This window comes from Trachinotus anak, unplaced genomic scaffold (assembly GCF_046630095.1).
Source record: "Trachinotus anak isolate AG129_WGS33_773 ecotype Australia unplaced genomic scaffold, CSIRO_AGI_Tana_v1 ptg000008l, whole genome shotgun sequence".
Classification (NCBI taxonomy): Eukaryota; Metazoa; Chordata; class Actinopteri; order Carangiformes; family Carangidae; genus Trachinotus; species Trachinotus anak.
The window spans coordinates 18,756,098-18,774,251 of NW_027273859.1; the positions used below are offsets into that span (position 1 = coordinate 18,756,098).

Sequence of the window (18,154 nt, forward strand, 5' to 3'; positions counted from 1 at the left end):
AAATATCTACAACAAATATTAATCATAGAATCGAATTGTATCGTTCTTACACTGTATGGAATCGATTCGCATCGAATCGGTCTGTAATAAAAGGATATCATTTTTGAATCAAATCGTAACCTGTGTATCTAGATGCATATCGACTCATTTATCACAGAGAGATGTGCAACCCTAATGGTTACTGAGGTTGGTAAAGTCATATAGCTTCAGGTATCTAGCAACAGCCACCACTAGTTCCTCCTCCATGATCGCTCTTTCCAAGTGAAGGCCCACCTCTCAACTGATTGGACTGGATAAACGGAAAAACAGCAAGTGATGCTGGGCGGTTCAGAGCACTCTTGCAAAAACGCAAGGTTTTGAAAAACTCAGAGCATCTGAAATGTGAGGAACCCTGGTTGCATGAGCAGCACGCAAACACTTACTGCCTGTAGAAAACAACTGGAAAACAACACTTCTCACTGCAAAAACCACACGCTGTCTGGTCAGGGTGCTAACAGTGAGAAAGAGGGACGCATCCTGAATGTACTATCAAGTTCACCGGTGGCTTTCTTTTTAGTGTTACACATGTATGACCAGTGTCATAAAGTAGCACAAATTCCGCCTACAAAAGAGATATGGTTTATGTATGGTAACTCAACTATCATTGTGTATGCACATACAGAAACTCTCAGCAGACCACACTCAAAATTCAGAGGATGTTTTTCCCCAGATTACAGAAAAACACTCCCTGTGATCCTGATGACTGTGTACTGTTGCTATGGTCCCTTGTAACATAGCAACAAAGTGACATATTCAGTACATTTTCCATACAACAGCTGTGGACCCCCGACCAAGGCCTTGAGAACAACTCCAAGGGCAGTGGAGCCCCCAGTATGCCCACTGGTGGGAATTAAAAATGATGGGCTCGGATGCATAGATACAAACACGCATGGTACACACAAGTAAGCAAGCAAAGACACATTGGGCATTTGCTGTGCACTGTCCGCCACAACAAAAGTGATGTTTGTCCTACCTTATTCTGAGGCAGCAGCAGGGTTTGGGTGATGAGGACAACTGGTGTCTAGACATTAAGTGCCGTCTTAAAAGAAACAAAAGACATGTTAGGAGCCTGAAGTTTAGGATAATTTAAGTGAACAATATTAAAGCATGAATCCTTAAATCTCTCAATAACGCCAGACAAGCCAATCTCTAAAAGAAAAAAAAAACAAAAACAAATCAATAATAGTCAAAATCAGGATGTTTATATGTCTTGTGAAATGGACATTAAAAAAATCTTTTTACAATGCATTTTGTACAAAACATGTGTGCAGATGTGTGGGTGGGTGAGCAAAGATGTTCCTGACGCACATTGGCTTATTTACAGCTGTATTAACTGTATGTGGCACATACCCTCTCCCAGCAAGGAATAAGTGTCAATGATGAGACAAGAGGAAATGAGAGGGATAAAAATAAAGCCTTCAAAGAATGAAAGTGTGGCATCTTCAGCATGATTAGGTATTCAAAACCAGACAAGTCAAATCAGAGGTAATAGGGAAGACATCAATGCAGTGAGCAAAGACAAATGAGAGAGGAGAGGGATACGATGCGAGGGGAGGGAGAGAAAACCTCTGACTCATTTGATTGCAGTGAACAAACTCTTTTCTATCTAACATGACGTGGACAGATAGGCACTCGTTTATACACTACTATTTCAGCAAACCAGCACAGATGGGTATTACTTTTCCCTGTAATAAAGACAATCCATTTTACTGCCAGCCGTTGCTACCCACCCCTGCGCACATGCAGGCACTTCAGTGTGGATTCGCTCATGTACCAACATGATACACATACAGGTTTCCCTTCTCTACCCTCCATCAGAGAGTGAAATGACATGAAACCTCTGATCCTGACAGAGCTTAAAAACATTATATTAGGCCTCAGTCATGCTTTCAGATTCTCTCACTTTCACTGGTTGTTCATTTTTGACTTAATCCACACATCAGGAGGGGTTTTATAAAAAAGCTTTTTTGTCAAAATAGAAATCTTGGAAGTAGGAAATAACTTGTTACTGATTCAGTCTAATTCTTAAAATTAAACAACGGAGCTTTTTTATTTTCATTTATTCCAAACAATTTATTAGTCCTGACTTGGTCACTGCTGCAGCTACTGTAATACATTACACGCAAGATGGTCATTTAAAAAGAAAACAAACAGCAATCATAACAACTACCGATGACTAAGGAAACGATCGCAGATGCCACTGCCAATTTATTTATTTATGTAAAACATATTCATGAATTGTATATAAATACCAAACCAATCTACTGTGGTAAGTGACTTGTAACTTTTTACATAAATATGCATTTCACAGTTTTACTACAAACTGCTATGAAGTCTCATTTTGGGAGAAAAGGGAGAACAAAACAAATGTGGTGTTAAACAGCCTGAGCCAAACTGCTTCTTAAATTTGTTCATCAATGGACACGATATATCTGATAATATCTTAATGCTGTTCTGAGGGAAGTTAACATTAAATAGTGCTCCAATTCTGATTATAAACATTATACATCTACTGCACATACAACATAAGCTACCTTACACTGTGCTCTGGATTACATTGGCACCATGCCTCTCCAGAGCTGCCATGTACATTACATGTCCTGTTTCTCACACAGTGAGAAGCTCATGTCGGGTTTTCTTAATGATTTACAGCCACTATCAGTTTGTCCATACAAATATCAATGTGGTGCTAACGGGAATGTTTGCTGTCAATAAGATGTTTGAGGCAACTCTAAGGTCAGGTGGGACTTTCAGATCAGTCAATTGCTATTGACATTCTAATTAATTATTGTTGATGACTCCTGTAATTATTTTCTTTCTCTGGGGCTAATAATTTGTCAAGATTGATAATACTCAAATTGTTTTATAACTATGTATACACTGGACATGGTTCTATGTCAATGTTTTTGAAAAACAATCTCCTTAAAGCAGCAGCACAAGCCATCAGAGAGTAAGTATATCTCAAGGATTTATACTCACAGTAATTCTGCACACAGGAAGTAAATGTATATCTACAGATTTATGGGGACAGGGAGGAAATAAAATTATAGTATCCCTGCATTTCAGCCCATACACATGGCAGAGAGAGAGAGCCCTGCAAGACACTAACTCATATGAAATATACATTCTCCTCTTCCATTAATCAAATTGACTGAATCCACGCAAAAAATTAACTGATTTCTAGGTCTTCTATACATGAGGGAAAAAAGGATATCGTACACGCATGCAATTTTAGCTCCACAGAATGTAATAGCAGCAGTTATCATTTCAGCTACCAGTAAGCTTTCCAGCCTGTCTTGCCATATTTTTGAATTTGTGTGTAAAAGGCTGGAGATATTTCATTTGGGTCTGGTTAAAATACTGTTAAGAATGATGGCTGTAGAGTAGAAGGAAACTGCTCAGCTAGAGTTCTACTAAGTAATGTTGTTTAAATAAATCTATCTGAACAGAGCTGAAAGTGTCCATTAAAAACACTTTTGAATAATACTTTGGAAAATACTTTTCAGCTTTGCCACGGAAATCTTCACAAGATCACTGACAGCTGTGGTTTTTCTCCAGTCATGTGCCATTTGATGCATCTTTGTGATATGACTGAAGGTTTCATAATGAGATTTTCATTATTTATGATTCTGTGGCAGATGCGATAAAACTAACACAGATGGCCCTATGTAGGAGAAACACTGATGTCAGTGTTGATTCTTGAATCATTTAAATCACTTTTCCCAAATGTGACTTTTGAGTTTTTAATTTCTCCATCAGATCTACTACAAGTGAATTATTAAATCATTTCTACCACATTTGGCATGCATGTCAATTTTTAACTCAAAGACTGTCACTACTTGAGTGTTAGTGCTGGACATTCCTTTCAAATGGGTTCAGGTCGGGTCCAGTTCTCTCGCCACAGGCCCCAGATCTATTAGCATTATGTGTAGTACCCAAGTGGATCCATAATGCATGCATTTTACCAACTTCCTCTCTTTAATGCATCACAGCCAGGTACAGAAGAGATGGCTGCAAACTCTAGTAAGACCCAAAGTTTTGTTTCATTAATGTAGAAATTACTGTTAACTTACAAATAGCAATAATTAGCTGTGAGATCGGTGCCAATCAGGTCTGTGTCTCCCAGCCAGGTTCCGGTCCAACATTTCTCAGATCTACATGTGTCTTGAGCCGTCTTTCAAGTAATAGACTGGTCTGGTTCAGTTCTGGTAGAACATTTTCTGGGTATTTTTGGGTTCACGCTCCAATTTTTTGGATCCATGACAACATCTACTTCCCTAAGCCTTAGCTGACACATTCAAATAGATTGTTTCGTTTGGCTGGCAGTTGTAATCGCAAAGATATTCAACTTGCTACATCAGAGTAATATGAACACTATTAAACATCCACATTTGAGAGGGAACTTTTAATTTTTGCTTTAATAATTACTTTAACAATTAACCAGGCATTACAGTTGTCAATTTTTTGTCAGTCAACTGATCAATTAATCAAGTCGTCATTTCAGCTTCGATGCTAATTCTTACAATGGCACCTCGCTTCATATTATGTAGAAGTTTATTGTCCTGTCACCAATTTTTATGGTACTTTATATTTACTTCTGTATAAAAGAAAAAGTGAAAGATACCCTGAAAGTTGGGCCAAAGAATCAAAACTTTTGTCATTTTTTCTTACAATATAATCTCTGTCAGTCTAGACAGAACTATTACAGAAAGATCAGGTTCAGACAGATGATGATATGAGAAAGTTGTTCAGTCTGTACGCAAGTCTGATACTGGGACATCATCCTGCTGCAATATCAGTGTTATTTTCCTCCTTTTTCTCACATGAATGAATTTTATGTGAAACATAATTCCTATAACATTCCCTTTTAAAGTATAGTTAAAATTCCATTAAAGTTTGCTGTACTGGATGAGGAGAGAGGATGGGGTATTCCAAGACCGACAGATCAATAGGAAGAAAAAAGTAATGACAAAATGTGGAAGTTGAGACTGTCAGGAAAGCATGAACTCTGAGGCCAGGCCTTAGTGATGTACAGCATATCCTCCTCCACTAGTACATAATTAACATTCAGCCAAGACACTATGAATCATCCACCTTAAGATCTTTCACTCTCAGTATTTTTTTTAAATTTATTCATAATTAAAACCTTCCTTAATAATTAATTAAAAATGTGTTTTCTTCTAACATGCTGTTGTTATCACAGCATGGTCCCATGACAGAGGCTCCTTGGTAATATTTAAGATTTTTCTGACAAGGTTTGAGGTGATTAAGATATATTAAAATACGCTTACATCTCTTTGTTTAAATTGGCTTCAAGTCCTACCCTGTTCAGTAGAGTGCTAGAGTAGAGAGCTAAAACAAAACATATCACTGTCCTAATACTTTTTTGACTGCAATGAAAATTAGGGCTGTCACTTAAAAACAAAAAAAAACAAAAACAAAAAAAAAACACGTTAAAACAAATTTGAACCAACACGTAATTCGTTTGAACGTATTAAAGTTATATGAACAACTTTTCCATCTTTATTGATAAGTTTAGTGAACATTTAGATTTCCAATAAAAAGTGGCAGGCCTACTGTAAATAAGATTAGATTAGAAAAAAGTCCGAAAAAAAAAATAACATTCCTTGCAAAACAAGAAAATCTGACCTAAGCCACTGTGAAAGCCAAACCAGGAACACAGGCTACTACTCCGCTTTAGTAAGACACCTTTACTTTATGCATAGGGCATATGCTGCATTTCCTCCACCTATAAAACAATATTCATCTGCACCGTCACCAGAGTATTACAGCAGAGGCATAGTGCCGCACTTATAATAACTATCACCTCAGATTAAATTAAAAGAAATTACTGCACTGTAATAAAATATAATATTAAGGTTTGAGGAAAAATAATTGATGTGCTCTATCACACAGCAAAGGCCACATATTTAAAGGGTGAGGCTGGGCCAAAATTCTGGTGTTTAACCAGCAAGCACACAGTATGTAACATGGGAAAGCCAAACAAGTGTTTAAAGGAACCAAGAAGGTATAATTTTCAAGCAAGTGTTATCTCTAACATGACAGGTGGAAAGCTAATGTGTTGTAGCAGCTGTTCTCATTTGTGTTCTCTGTGCAGCAGCTCTATAGTTTGCATTCTGCTGTGGTGTGTTTGTGTTCACAAATATCTGATTAGACTGCAAGTCCTTTTAACTACAGTGCACACAAGACACAAAAGACTTCAGATTACGCATATTTAGTCTTGATGCTTGTACAAAGCAGAAAAGCACAAATAATATTTTCTCATGAAACATAATGTATCAAAAAACAAGCAGATAAAAAAGGTAATCAGTTATAGCTTTGCAACTGATGTGTCACATCTCTGTGAATCTGGAGTAAAGATGATAGTGACTCTTAAGGGAAGCAAAGACAAAGGCCATAGATGAATTATAACATCCTGGAACATATGAAGTATACTGATAGTAGTCTGTCTGTCAACCAAGTATTAGTCTCTTCCACTTCCCACTGCAGACTTCAAATCTCCACTATGTGAATCCAACATTTACACTGGCTGTATAAGAGAGCCATCAAATTAAGAAAACTCCATCCAAAAGTACAATTATTATCATTCTCATTATTATATTATACTGTCTGCAACATAAAATACAACATTGGCTTTAAAATTATTAACATTGTGAAAACAATCCTAGCTGGATATTTGCTTTTATCATTGTTGATATGTCAACACAAAGGAAAACAAACACTCTTTCAGGTGTTCTATTTTGCTTTTTATTACCTTTAGATATTTTTTAGATATCAATTTAGGCTTGTTGTAAAAAAAACTAAACTGGATATTAACAAAGGGCTGCCTCCACAGAAATTGACTTCTGTTATCAATGGAGGGGAGGAAACCTAGAATTATAGTTCAAAACTTAACCAGCACTGTCATCAACAAGTATAAAGATATGCATGGTCATTCTTCCCTCGATAAAACCAACAAATGTAAAAACTGCAAGAAGACAGGACTGGTCTAGCAGCCACTTTAAAAAGTTAATAAAAATGTATCAAAGTGCTGTTCAACAAAGAGCAAAAATAAGTTGGTCAGGGCCCAGTTCTTCAAATGCCGCTTAACTAATTCAGGCTAACATCCTGTTTATTCTCATCCTGATAATTCGGTTCTTCAACAGCTCTTTGAGGACTGACTTGTAAATTTTGGATGTAGTTATTATGGAAAACAGTGCACTTTTATTTTGAAATAAAGGCAGAATAAACAGTGTTGAAACCATGATTGGCATTCATATGATTGGCTAATTGCTGATCATGGAGTGCAAGTACATGAAGTAGGTGTGTTGAAAACCTTCCCAGGATGCAAAGCGCAGATAGACTGATTGATATTTCATGCATGTTTCTGCATTGTTACTTTCATCGCTGTTAAACAGTTACATATCCCCACTGAATGTGGTCGGACTTTTGATGTTGGTGCATAATTGCGGAGGTTCTCCCAAATGGATATGCAAGAGACTTTTAAGTGATAATCATAAGCCTGCAGCGAAAAACAAAACCATACTAAACCTGTATATCAAAAAGCAGCTTTAATTGCGTAAACTACTTTCAGGAAGTGAGTTCTGTGTTTAATAATTTACTATGTTTTAAGGCTCAAATGAAAAATTCCCATTTTATGTCAAATTAAATGTTTAACTCCATTTGTCTGTTAACATCAAGAATCTTTGGTCGAGTTCAGGTCTTCTAGGTCACAGTTTCACAAACTACATTTGGGTTGGTTCCTTTCTATGGTACATTTTTCAGTTTATTTTGCTGCATCTTTTAATTCATGTAGAAGTTTAAGAAACTCTTCAGTATAATTAAATTGTGATAATTCCACCCACAGATCAAAATGATTTCCCACTAACCTGCATGTTCTCATCAAAAATCATAATTACTAGTGTATTTATTAGAGTAATATAAACAAAATATCTGTCCACTTATTTGGTATAAATGACATATTTGGTATGCCACTTACATCCACTAAAAAAAAAAAAAAAATTGGCACCCTTAAATACAAAATTGGCTTAAAAAATATGAGAATTGCAAAAATAAGCATAGATGGATATTTACTTTCATTATCGTTGCAAAAAAGGAAAATACACTACTGCAGGTATTCTATTTAGCTTTTGATTGCCTTTTGATATTTTTAGGTATTTCTGAGCCCTGTTGTAAAAAAAAAATCACAAAATCATGTAATCATGTACTTATGGATCTTATGTATCCAAGTGAATGGGAAAGTGTTTCCAGAAAACACAACACTGACTCATGTCAACACTACAATCATTGTAAGTTTTCCACATATGAAGAATGAGGTTGTGCACATTACCCTTCCTAATTTAGCAGAGGCATAATTTTTCAAAATATAAAACCTATAAACTGAAGCTAAAAAGTGAGAGGACTTTCTAGAGACCCCACTAGCCAAAAGCAGAGGCGACATGATTTTGTAGCCAGCAAGCTAAAGTTTTAGCCTGTTTTTGCCCTCTTAATTAGCTACGCGCCGTTAAAAACAAACACAACAGCCCACGAAAGTTTTTCACGATTACAGTCAGAGAACAAAAACACATCTATTTACTAATGAAATTAGCTTGTGTTCCGTCTGTTCACCTCTCTCAAGGTGCGTCCTCACCTGCGCTGCACCAACCCTGCTAAAACCGCCGCTGCCCCTCAAGCTGTAGTTATTAACGTTACAGCATCTGTTTTTCTTTCTAAAACACAGAGGGCCGTTTAGCAACACTTACCGCGACTTATTTCCACAATCATCAAGGACTCTTCTTTCCACCAGGGTAAAATACTCCGTCCGCTGCACATTAAAAATTAAGGTTTTATCCGTTTCCCAAGTTCTGTCTCCCAGTCCAAACAAAGATGGTGGCCGGAAGTGACATACCGCTTTCGTCTTGTTGACTGGCATTCATTGATATTTTAAGATTAATTGATGTAATTATGAATGACTTTTACACATATGAGGTTGTTTATCTGTGTCTGGTGTGGTATCACCCTGTTGGCTCCGTCCTCGCTTCTTCTTAGCATGCAGCAGAGGACAAGGTGAAATGTGGTGCAGCCAACAAACCATTAGCGGTTCGGAGATGCTCCTGATCCTGATCCAAAAGCAATAATTAGAACCAAAGCTTTGAAGTTTATTCTTGATTTTGAAAATAGTAGTTTGACTGAAAAAAAAAAAAAAAAAAAAAAAAAGCCAATTCAAGGTCAATTTATAGGCTTATTTCCAGAGGTTTCAACCATTTCATTGATGTCATTAATCGGGAATTTATTTTTTTTTTTTTTTAGATGTAAAAAAAAAGCTTAAACAAAAGGATTTTTTTTCTTTTCATTAGCCTGTTATTTGAAATTAAACTTGTTCATTACCATAAAAAATTATTATTGTCAGTGAGGACTCAGAAGTAAATGAATCAATGAATCTGCTGATTATTTTGTCCGTTAATCAATTTATCACTGGATCCATAAAATGTAAAAAAAAAAATAGTAAATTTTAAAATGCCTAAGATGATTTCTGCAAATGTTTTGTTTTGTCCTATGAATGGTTCAGAAACCCCAAAATGATTGATTTTCTATCACATAAGTCAAGGAAAATGAGCAAATCCTCGAAATTAATAATTGGAACTAGGGATTGTTTGATATTTTTGCTTGAAAAATGACTGAAAAGATTAATTGACTACTACAACATTTGCCACTTATATTTCTGCCAATCAACTAATAGTTTCAGCTCAAAATACATTGAGAAATTCTGCATTACATAGATTGTACAAATGTTTATACTTCGTATTTGCCATACCTCAAAAGTCACAGAGTGATTAACATCCTTTGACACATGTCCCACCTTAATCCCACAAAGGTCAAATGTGCATCTGACTTGAGCCAGATGTGAAGATCTTGTGTTTAATCCACCCTCTCTTTTTAGTTCCACTTGAAACCCCCTCTCTTTGACCTGGCTGCTTCAAATAGGACAGGTCATCAAACCAAGGCAGATAAACTGTACCTTGTCTAAAGAAGAGTCCAAATGGGGAATAGGGCCAGACAGATAAGAGAACCACTCATTTCAAATATGAGTGCAGAAGCTATATAGCCAAGACAATGCAAAACCAAAGTACTGAAAGTTTAGCTGTGAATATGAAATTCAAGAATTGTAACTTGACTGAATGGTAAGCCTCCAAATTCCCTCTGAGAGTAGATACATCTTGTCTGCAGTGCTGAGGTGTATTACCAAGCCAGTTTATACCTATGGGACAGTTGCACACACTTGATTGTGCACATAATATCAAGTACCCAGAATATCTCAAATCTCCTTTTGCCCTATCTAATGAGAAGATACAAATTTTCCAAGATGTCTGGGGAAGGATTTTCTCCATTGCAGATGCTTACAGGTATTGATCTGGCATTGGTGGATTTGATATTCATCCAAGGTAATTTTGCTGATTAGTTTCCTCCCTCGGAGTGAAGGTATATTAATCAGTGAAGTCACCTGGGATGAGCCCAAAAGGTCGAAAATCATTACTCTTTTCCTCTGTGACATGAAAGCCAATGCTGGTATCCTTGTGTGGCTCAATAGAAGTAGAGATGAGAGAAGCTGCTCCTGAAGTGCTCTTTGGATGAGGCACAGGTGTTGCCTCCCCAGGGAGCTTTTTTAGTTTCAAAGCAGGAAGCCTCACTGGGACTATACACAACATATGATACCAGACGGCCATCCACCCCGAGTCTAGTTCTGTTGGAGGGTCCTTCCTGTTAAGAGGGAGTTTTTCCTCTCAACTGTCACAAAGTGCTTGCTCATTGTGGGAATTGTTGGGCTTCTCTCTACAAATTTGTAAGTTGACCTTACCATGTAAAGTACCTTAGGAGAAAATTGAATTAAACTGAACAGAACCAGTGACAAACACACTATGCAAAACAACAAAATGTTAGTATAATGTAAGCATATTAAACGAACTATATTATTTCATTTTTATGGCCCCTTTAGGGCGATGAGATTTGATCACAATGTGGAATGTGTTAGCAATCAGTTGCCTGTGTACATATCTAACAGATACATAAGCAACAGTGGCATTCATTTGAAGCTGTGTCTGTGGCTGCTTGACAAGTCAGGTGATAATTCTCTGTAGGTTTGTCCCTAAGTGATCCACTCCATACTAAACACAGTCATTTGATGCCTTTGTTGTATAAGAATATCAATTGATGCCATTTTAAGTAATTCAAAAAATTGCATGTCACTAAATGTAGCAATGCTGGGATCTTGGATGAAACATCGACATGACATTTGCACTTTGCACTGGGTTTGCTCACCTGCAGCTTTGATTGGTGATAAAGTGTAATGTAAACGTGGACTACGTCACAGGACCACTTAATCAGCAGAAGGATTCTTCTTTTGATTATAGTGTAGCAAGCATACTGTATGTATCCACATGGCTTTCTATTTAGCTCATCTCTCTTTCTTCTTTTCCACTTTATTTCTCTTCCTCTCTTTACTTTGTGGGAGGCGAGGAGGAGCGGTGGAAAACTGCAGGATGACTGCCTGGTCCTGTTGGAACTGATGATTTATGATAACAGCTTATCACAAATATATAGCAAGACCTATATGCTTTTGGTTAATGATGTATTTCTTAATAAAATATTTACATATTTTAAAGTCAAATGTTGTGTCCTTCAACTATCTCTGTTTTGCAGACACGTCACAGACTGAATCTGACTCACCATATATGCTTTGAATATCTTTAATTGCACCCTGTCGCGTGTGGGTTTTCATCTGCACCGTATACATGATATCAATTAAGTATTAAGTGTACTTTCAGTCAGCAGAATATTGAGATAATTAGCCATCCACCCACATATGAATCATACAGATGACGCGCATGTATACACACACTGAACCCTCACCCATACATTATGGGCCTTTCCAAGATGCATCAAGATATAACACTATGATAATTGCCTCCTAGAAAATATACTTGACACAAACAAACAAACAAGAATTAGCTGTGTGTGTGCCCGAAATTACCTCGATAACTACTTCCCTGCCTCAGGAGTTTGTTCCTCAATGCACCAGTATGATTATATCTGTGCATGCCATTACTGTGTAGGAGTTGTCTCCAGCTTTGTGGGGCGTTAAGAGGATGACTCTTCAATTGCTTGCTTTGTATTCACCAAGGCTCAGCTGATTTCAGACTCAGTATGCTTCAGTGGGCTCACTGGTCTGGTGGTCTTCTGCTGCTGGGTGAGAACCTGGGACAGTTACTTTAGTGGCTGAAAAAGTACTTAACATTCTTAATGTGACTGCGTTCTGTGTGCATCCATGCATGAGCGTGAGAAGCACACACACTCAGAGGTGGATAGAGATTCCCACATTCACCCTGCCATAAACACCAATAGAGGCCATTTTGCGTTTGCTCTGTGTCATGTTTCATTATTGTTCACTCCAGCACTCAGTGGCCGCGACGCCTGATAAGCAATCTAGAGAATTTCTCTGCTGTCAATCAGCAACACCCATTCCAATCAAATTACCCTCTGCTCTCCTGTCTCTGATCACACAGTTAGCTGCCTTTGTCATCTGATATGCAATGACAGTCATAGGAGGACATCAAAGACTGCAACAGCCCCCCCACACACACCCCCACCCCTACCCTTCGTGTATTATACTGGAATAAGAGTGTGAAATGTTTTTGAGAGGATCATACAAACACAAGCAAACACACACACTCACACACACACACACAAACACTTTGTCGGTATAAGTGCCAAGCTGTGTATTTTTTGGCAATGGCTCTTCTGTTATTAAACTCTGAAATATGTAGTCTGGCCCTCAAGTGGCATGGAAGTGCAAATAGAAAAAGTTTGTCACTTGAGTAAATTATTTAATTTCACTTGGATGTCTAGTTGCAGCCAAATAGTTCTTGCAAGTTTGCAGTGCGAAAGTCCTCCCAGTACCCAGAAATGATTTATTTATTAAGGTAACTGAGTTCTGCTGTTTCTCTAAAACTCTGCAATACAGGCTGTTTGAGATAAATAGTGACAACATTAATAACTATGAATGGCTGGTGATGATGTGGTCTTCACCCTGTTTCCCCTAAAGGAAACAGTGACTGCTCAATCAAAATACTATCTGGTCATTTACAAATGTCATTCAGACCTTGAAAGGGATGAATTTATATATGTATATATATATATATATATTCATGCTTTTGTATCTCCATTCACATACACAAAATACATATGTCGGTCTGCAAAATTCACCCAGAACTACACAAATCTAGCTGAATAACTAGCTGGCTTTTATGTCTCTACTCTGCAGTGTTTTTTAGGAAAAAATCACATCACCATTTTGTTAAATGGCTTTGACATTTGACATTCAACATTACCAAATGACTGGCATGGGAACAGTGTGTGTGCGCACTTCAACATCCTGCACTAAGTGTTACCATTTTCTGGATTATGGTTTACAGAGAGTTATCTACTTGGCACAGGGAGGCTAACAGGAAATATTTATCTTAAGCATCTCAGATGACTTGTCTCAGAAGTCTGTCAACATATGATGGATAGCTAGGGCTTCCTCTCTTCCATAGCTGGACTCACACATTTCTTCACAAATGTTGCGGAGTGATATCAGAAACATTCAAGCATTAACATACTGTAGAATACTGCTATAAATGTGACTTCATCTTCCCTACATGCCACATGTCACCTTTTTTCAGGCAATTTAGAATAATTGAAATTGTGTTAACATAATATTCTGGCTTTGAGCATAATAGTGCCCACACAAAAATAGATGAATGTACAGTGTGCTGGTTGAGGGCTGAATGAGTAGAGAAGACAACATCTGAAACCTTTAAATCTAATCAAAAAGGCAGCAAAGCAGAACCTATGTTGTGTTAACAGAGTCCTGGGTCCTTATTATCTTTTTATGCTATGCTGGCCTCATTCTTGGTTTTGGACTAAAAAACACATTAATATAAAAAAACTGTGAAAAGCTTTGAAACCAGAAGAGAGATTCCTGATACAAAGCCACAAACAAGGATTGAATGTCGAGACTGTGATAAGAAATAAATGCCTCTTTCTCTTTGCTATGGTGGATGCTCTCCTCCTGTTAGTCACATGGAGCCCTTCATCCACACTAACCACTGAAATCAGTCACTGTTTGGGCTTCAAAGCTGCAAAAGTAGACGGGAGAAACTGTGGGATGATGCCAGAAAACTAAGGTCAGCGGCCTCATTTATAAAATATCATTGGCATACATTTTTCTGCTGCGGCTGGGAGGAACTGATGATCAAATCAAATTAGCTTTTGCTTAAAGGAATAATTTGATATTTTGGGAAACATGTTTATCCTCTTTTATACAGATACTTAGAGGAAAAGATCACTATCACCCTCATATGAAAATACCCTGGCAGCCCTTCAGCTTAACATAAAGACTGGAAACAGGGAGAAACTTTTGTAGAAAAAGTGATCATTTGTGTGATTTTATAGAGGACTAATCACTGCACCCAGGTAAGAAGCAGTCCAACATGCAAGCCCTGTTTCTGTACAGATCAAAAATACATCTGTCTGCACAGTGTTGTTTTCACTACTTAGCCTACTGTGCTACTGTGTGGCTCAGAGAGAACACAACATGGTGACAGTGTTTTCCTTCCTGTGCCTAAGTGACACACACACACACACAAACACACACACACAGAAAATCAGACTGTAAGTACTGTATGTCTGTGGATCAATAAATGAATTACACACTTGAGCTTCAGCTATAATTGACAGGGTGTGTCAGAAAATCACTGAGCTTTGACATAACTGGAAACTCATCTTTAGCAATTCTTTTTTCGGGTTGTTGTTGCCTGTGATACTGTGTTTGTGTGTGTGTGTGTGTGTGTGTGTTTGTGAGTGTGTGTGTTTGTGAATGTGTGTTTGTGAGTGTGTGTGTGTTTGAGGGTTAAGACTTGGTTTTAGGATTACAGCTATTCTAGCTAGTTTAGGTTAGGGTTAGGTATTCAGTCGTGATGGTTAGGGTTAGGGTAAGGGGCTAGGGAATGCATTATGTCAATGAGACAGAAAGATAGAAGTACAAGTATGTTTGTGTGTGGCCGTATGTGACATGTGACGGCATATGTAACCATGTACAGCATGTTTGTGTGTGCTGCTATTCACAAGTGTGTATCAGTGCAGTTGAGTGTTAGTCATCTGCTTCTCTGTTCATGTTTGTTTGTCTTTCTGTGTGTGTGTGTGTGTGTGTGTGTGTGTGTTTCCATATGTGTGTATGCCCTGACTTGTGTGTGTTTGTGACCGCCTTTGTGTGTGTGCGCATGTGTGAGGGTACGTCAGTGCATGTCTGTGTGTCAAAATGAACTTTGTGACCTTTCCATGATGGCCCGGCTAAATAAAGACACTGCCGTCTTTCTCCCCTCTTCTTATTTGGCAACCTTGCTTGGAAGTCTCACACAACTGCACAAGTCATCTCTTCCATTGTGTGCTGATCCACTAAAATACATCAGCTGCAGATTTTATGGCTGTTTCATAGCCTGTGCGTGTGCTTTTCAATCAGATGATTCAGCTCTGATTTGGATTCTCATCAGAGTTCTAGCAAGACTTTGATTTTTCTAAGAAACGTAGCACTAATGGAGTTATTACAGCAAAGCCTGATGCTTCCCATGATAATAATGTGACAGTTTTGCCTCTCGTTTCTTTTCTTTACCAACACCAGGAGGCACAATAATGACGTCAGGGTTTATATCCATGAAAAACATGGGAGTAATTGTGTCCACAGGGAAATCAGAAATGAACCTCATTCCTAATTCAATGATGAAGCCATATGAGATTATTTTTCGAAAAGGCATTACACTTCCAGCTGGAAAACTGCACACCTTTTATTTTGACATTTCTTTTGCGCATCATTCAGCAAGCCTGCTGAATTTGTATAAGTTGTGCTCAGTCTGGTTTATTCCAACTCAAACACAAACACACAAGTCTGTACTTCTATATTTGTAAGGACCTTCATCGAGATAATGCTTTATCTAACGCCTGGCGCTCACACACCAAACAGCAATGCAATAATAACAGTAAAGTACAGTGCCATATCCCTCCACAGCGGTCCGCAATAGTTTATTACTCAATAATAATAATAATACACCTAGTATAAAATGTTAGTATGGGAGACTTTTTTTTCTTTGTTTTTTTTTTGTGTGTGTATTTGTGTGTGTATGTGTGTATGTTTGTGTTTTGTCTAGTTTCAATGGTTGCTGTTTTATATATGATACTGTTTTGTATGTCATATACCTGCATTTGATTTGATATAAATTAATTGTGTTTGGGCACTGGTATCAGTGTAACTCAGTTCAGATCGGTTCAACGCAGCTTCGTTTTTCCCTACAGGGGCAATTGTAGGCAGTTACTATATTTGTCCAAACTTTTTAAAGCTGTACTCCACTGATAAAAACTTATTTTGACATGCATATTATTTTACTTCAGTGCACATTTTACACCGCAGATGTAAGTGAATTTCCATCTTGATGCTGCAGAAGTGCACATACTGTTAAGGTCAGGAGGAATTAATAGTCACATCAAAACAAATAAAAGAGGAACCCACCCCACTGTGAATCACAAAGCTAAATCAAAGGATATAAGCTTAAAAGCTATGTGTGGACTGGTAATTAAAACACTAATAAATAATAGATATGGTCCAATATGGTGTGTATCTGTAAAGAGGGGATACTTTAAATAAACAAATAAACAATAAACAACTGCATGTCTCACCCAGATCCTAACTCTTTTCTTTGATAAAGTTTTGGTAGACAATGTCCCCATTTTCAAAAAAGTTCTCCCTCTCAAGGTTAATCTGGCCCTCCCAAAGATAGAAGTGCACACATACACACACACACACACACACACACACACACACACACACCCATCGAGTACCACTCTGTTAAACAGTCACAGACTCCTAATGCGACCCTAATTATAATTGCATTTGCCCCATAAAAATGGCATTTTTTATCACAGATTTCACAAAGTTAAAGTGCATTTTAATGTCTCTACCTTCAATAGGACGAGAGCCTTTCTGTGTTCTGTCTCTCATTTTTCACCCTGCCTCTTGGGTGTTTTCAACAGCCAAATTACAGTGAAGAAATCTATCTGGCGTTATAATGTGGAGGAGATTGGATATGGGAAATGCTCAGCGCTGGACCGCCCTCCAAACACATACATATTCATGCTGTGGAACCCTACATCCATCATAAATTTAAAGATGAAAGTTCATGTGTATCTCTCCCTGTTCCTATGTTGTGTGTATGTGTTTGCATGTTTTGTGCGTACACCTCTGCTTGAATAGAAGCTTGTGTGTGCATTTTTTTTTCTCAAGGCTATCTTGTGTGAATAAGAAGCTAATGAGCATGTTGTGTGCCATGTTAGTTGGACTCTCTCCATACTCTCCTGAGGGTCCGCTGCCACCGATCATGCCTGCTTTATATTCCAGCTGAGGCTGGAGAGTAAGGAGCGAGGGGACTCTGTGTCTACATAAATATACAACACTGTAAACATAAACCTACGCTTGGCTAAGATATGTTAGCTGTTCACCTCCTTGTGCGCAGCCATGAATATGAAAATGAAGCTGTGAGGACATAAAGGTGGGGCATCACTTTGGTGTTGTATCTGCTTTGAGTGAAGATGTATGTGTGTGTGAGTGCGCGAAGGGAAAGCCAGGCAGAGGGTAGACTGTGTGTTGAGAAATCCCCAAACTGCCCATCAGCATAAATCAATTACAATTCACCGTAGGTTTGCTGACCTCAAATATAACAAGCTGTCACAACAAGTGTGTGTGGGTGTGTGTGTGTGCGACTGCATCTGTGTGTGCACTGAGCATGTCTCATGACTTGAATACAGTATGTGACACTTGGTGCAGACTGACACATTTAATATGTGTGAGTGCATGCGTGATATTTGGCAACATGCTCTAATTCCTTATAGACTTCTCCTCTGTTTGTTGGCAGCAGGCAACATAATGCTGCTTGTGCTGCGGCCTACTTCTCATGTCCCACTGTGATGGGAGACTTTCCAATGACATCGTGACTTGCCACCAGCCCATAATGTTATGGACTATTTCCTGAAG

At 38.0% G+C, this 18,154-nt stretch overlaps 1 protein-coding gene across 5 annotated transcripts in view; it reads right to left on the minus strand.

Moving 5' to 3' along the window:
- The window catches only part of gpat2 (glycerol-3-phosphate acyltransferase 2, mitochondrial), a 100,320-nt gene extending 91,186 nt beyond the window's left edge, over window positions 1-9,134 (minus strand). For 3 of the 5 annotated variants that reach the window (XM_071483239.1, XM_071483242.1, XM_071483238.1), the window contains exons 1-2: window positions 8,802-9,134; window positions 1,013-1,078 (exon numbers count right to left, since the gene is read on the minus strand). The gene's annotated coding sequence lies outside the window, so the exon portion shown is untranslated. The remainder of the gene's footprint in view (window positions 1-1,012; window positions 1,079-8,801) is intronic. The other 2 variants (XM_071483241.1, XM_071483240.1) reach the window with 2 other exon arrangements.
- Window positions 9,135-18,154: the final 9,020 nt, after the last annotated feature.